Genomic DNA, 4,580 nt, shown 5'->3' with positions numbered 1-4,580 from the left:
ATTAAGCCCGGGAGTCATATTCCCCGAGGGGAAGATTAGAAAACTGTGGCATGAATGTAGATTCTTGGAGCCCAAGACCATGGTGCGAGAACTAGCTAAAGGTGAGGTAGACCCAAAGTACGATGCTTGGTTCGAAAGAAGGTTTCAGATTCGGCAAAGACCTGCTAAGAGGGCCCACGTCCAACACTTCACAGATGATTCACAAGAGCAATGGGGATGGTTAAAAAGGGAGGAAGGTTACCGGGTTGAAATCGGGAAGCTAAAGCAACAAGGCGAAAGGCTTGTATTTGAGAACAATGTGCAAGTCGCTTCGGAGCAGACTGAAAGAAACAAGCTAGCCCAAGAAAACCAAACCTTGAAGGCCCGCCTTCGCCAAGCCAGTAAGAGTAACGTTGACCGACAGAAGCGTCGCTCCGACGAAAGATTGATAGCGAGTTTGAGAAATCAGGTCATCCAAAGCCAAGAAGAATTAGAACAATCAGAAGCTTGCATAGCAGGGATGAAGGTCAGATGGGCAAAGTACACAATGGCCCGGAAGTAGCATTTGCAACAGGTCATAAGGGATTATGAAATGAGCGTCGGAATATTAAGGGAGACGAACTCCACTCTACATGATCGGATCGTCAAACAAGCACGAGACGCCCATGCCGACAGAAGACAGTGCTGCGATGCAATGGCCTGCATGGAAAGACAAATGGAGTTGTTCCAGGATCGACTTGCCGACAATGCTCAGGCACTGGGGTTAAAGAACCGACAAATCAGGCAGCTGTTCAGCGAAAGGGATAACATTCGAGCAAGGATTGACGAAATCGGGCATTACATCTACATGAAATGCCTGGCATGTGAGCGAACACCTCGGAAGACCCTCCTTGTTTCCATCATGGGCTGCGTCCACCGGATTATGAACGAGTTGAAGAGCCTGCAAAGAGACCTCACACCTAGAGCCGCGGAGAGGCCGAATGATGCCTCGCAGGCCCTTAAGTTGGAAAATTAGTTTTTGGTCAAGTCCTGTTTATTTGGCTTTTGTTGTTTTCCCATATGTTGTTTTCTTTTCTTCAAACCAAGTTTAAAACCGTGGAGTCTGTGCTGTTGCTATTTTTGTTTGAAATAATGTGTAATAGTAAATTTTGATAATGAAATTAAGTGACTCCAGTAGAATTTCTATGTGTCTTTACTTTGAGGCAGAACTACGCCTGGTCTGATTCACGCGGGGACGTGATACGTATGCAATCCCCATAAGATTCGACCGCTTTTAATAAAGAAAGAAAAGAAGATACAAAATAAAATAAAACACAGGGTTTCCCAAAGTACTTTAAAAGGGGACGAATGAGCAAACCGGGATGACGCATGTTGTTTGAAGCAAAGCATGTAGAAACGGTTAACTGCCTAGGTGCATTGCATCCTCTATGTGTTATGATCAAATCTGTTAAATTCTAACGCTAACAAAGTTTGTTGTTGTCTGAATCAAACAAAAAAGTTGTTAAAAAACTCTGGCAACACACTCCTATCAAACCAGATCCAAAGGACCGATAGCAACCAGCATGACTACTTCAGAGAATAGTAATGAGGAAGAGAGGCCGATGAGCCAGTTGCTAAAAGAAGCGATGGAAAAGATTGAAAGGATGGGACTAGAGATGAATGCAATGCAGCTAGCCATAGCCAAAACACAAAAGAGCCCTGAAACACTGGGACACATGCCGGAATACCCTCACTCTGGCCCTTCCACAAGCCGCCCAAATCCCCTTTATCATCAAGAAAGAAGCCCTCATGATTCCCAAGCTCCACCACCCCATCAACCTCTCCCAACACCCAATATTCCCATTTTTGTGGGACCAACATCAGCCCCTTTGCAAAGAACGACCAGTGAGCCATTGTTTCAGGCTCACGATACACAATACTACCCCCCCGAGCCTACGTTTCATGCCCCCGAACCACAGGCTTACAATCCACATTTGGAAGTGCCGGCAGAGATTGAGAAGCCGGCTAAGGCCCCTGAACAGGATGAAGTATTGAGAAAGTTCAAAAGCCTGGAGCAGTCCTTCAGGAACTTGCACGGGCTGGGCAATCAAGTCAGCGTAGCATACAAAGATCTGTGCCCTTTCCCAGACGTCCAACTCCCGGCTGGGTTCAAGATGCCTAAGTTTGATTTATATGAAGGGCACGGTGATCCCATGGCACATTTGCGGGGATTCTGTAGCAAAATGAGAGGGGCAGGCGGCAATGATGAGCTGCTGATAGCTTATTTCGGCCAAAGTCTGAGCGGATCTGCACTAGAATGGTATACCAGGCAGGATTCCAGCAGGTGGTACACGTGGGATGATCTGGCGCAGGCTTTTGCAGGTCATTTCCAGTACAATCTCGAGATAGTCCCTGACCGTCTCACATTATTGAGAACTGGGAAGAAACCCGGGGAAAGTTTTCGCGAGTTCGGGTTCCGCTGGAGAGAACAAGCAGCTAGAGTCGATCCTCCCATGAGAGAGGGAGAGATGGTGGACTATTTCTTGCAGACACTGGATCCAACCTACTTTGGTCACTTGGTGACAACAGTTGGAAAATCTTTCAACGAGGTGGTCAAGATAGGGGTCATGATAGAAGAGGGTCTGAGGTCTGACAAAATCTTGAACTATTCGGCACTCAAAGCCACAACCCAGGCTATTCAAAGCGGCACGGGAGGTGCGCTGAGAAGAAAGAAAGAAGAGGTTGCCACGATCGAGGCAGGCAGTTGGTCCAGGGCTGGCAGGCCGCACTACAACCAACCCAGACCTCACAGGTCAAACTACCCATACAACCCACCACAAAATTTCTATCCACCTCGAGAACCACATTGTTCCGTACACCAGGCCCAAGCATACACTCAGCCTCCGGTTCGCCCACAATGGCGCGCGCCGGCTCCCCAGAACATATATGCACCACCACAAAACACCTATCCTCCACCGAGGGCGTATAGAAACCCTTCAGGGGCAGGCTTCCGGGGAAATCCAGATGCTAGGAATGACAGGTTGCGGAAGCAGAGAACTTTCACGGAGTTGGGAGAAACCTACACCGCTTTGTTCCACAAGCTGAGGCAATTGGGTTTGGTTAGTCCTGTCCAGACTCGAGAACCAAATCCCCCACCTCAGAATTTGGATCGATCAATAAGTTGTGAATACTGCTCAGGGATGCTCGGGCATGACACCGAGAAGTGTTGGAAGTTAAGGCATGCCATACAGGATCTTATCGACACCAATAAGATCGAGGTCCAGACACCAGAAGCTCCTAACATCAACCAAAACCCACTGCCAGCGCACCACGAAACTCACATGATTGAGTTGGTGTGTGAGGGAGGAGAGTTGAGAAAACCCTCACAAACAGTGATGATGATCCAAGCCGCCCCGAAAGAAGTCTCGACCAGTGGAGGGATGAGTGTACAGTCGCAGGGAGAAGGCGTCAAGCCGGTAGTGATATTGGGAAAGAGCCCGTCCGCCATAACAAGCAAACCCGAGCCAAGCAAGTTGGTAATATCAGGAATCCCGCCCACACCGGCAGTCGTGTTAAAAGGGGTATGTAGAGAACTGGTGACCATAAAGCCTGTGGTCCAGCTGCCGATGATTGACAGCAGGGCTGTGCCTTGGAAATATGAAAAGGCGGTGGTGATGTACAAAGGAAAACAGGTGGAAGAAGTCAGTTGTGAAGCGCAAGGGCTGACTCGATCAGGTCGATGTTTTGCTCCGGTGGAGCTAAGAAGAACCAACCCAGTTGCAACCAAGAAACCTGTGTCCGAAGAAGAGGCTGAAGAGTTCCTGAGGAAGATGAAAGTACAAGACTATTCTGTGGTCGAACAGCTGAGAAAAACACCGGCCCAGATCTCACTGTTGTCATTACTGATCCATTCTGAGGAGCATCGTCGGGCCCTGTTGAAGATATTGAACGAAGCTCATGTACCCAGTGAGATTTCTGTAAACCACCTGGAAACCATTGCCAGCAAGATTTTCGAGGTGAACAGGGTAACATTCTCAGATGATGACCTGCCGGTGGAAGGTACAGAGCATAATAAAGCTCTATACCTAGCTGTCAAATGTGAAGACTCGGTGGTAACTCGAGTATTGGTGGATAACGGCTCAAGCGCCAATATTTGCCCACTATCTACCTTGAACCAGTTAAAGATCGACCACGGAAGGATCCACAAGAACAGTATCTGTGTCCGAGGGTTTGACGGAAACGGAACAGCTACTGTAGGGGATGTTGTACTTGAACTGACCATTGGTCCGGTCCTGTTTACCATGGAATTCCAGGTGTTGGACGCCACAGTATCTTATAACCTGCTGTTGGGACGACCCTGGATTCATGCAGCCAAAGCGGTGCCTTCCACCCTACATCAGATGGTGAAGTTCGAGTGGGAAAGACAAGAGGTCGTGTTACACGGCGAGGATACAACGTGCACCATGGGCGGAACCATTGTACCTTTCATAGAGACCGCTGATGACAAAGGTCCTTGGGTCTACCAGATTTTCGATACAGGGTCGGCCAACAAAATTTCTGAAGGAGAAATCATCCCGCACCCTAGGGTAGCTGCCGCAACGGTCATGATGGTCTCAGAAATG

This window comes from Nicotiana sylvestris, chromosome 4 (genome assembly GCF_000393655.2).
Source record: "Nicotiana sylvestris chromosome 4, ASM39365v2, whole genome shotgun sequence".
Lineage (NCBI taxonomy): Eukaryota > Viridiplantae > Streptophyta > Magnoliopsida > Solanales > Solanaceae > Nicotiana > Nicotiana sylvestris.
This window is presented reverse-complemented; position numbering follows the sequence as displayed.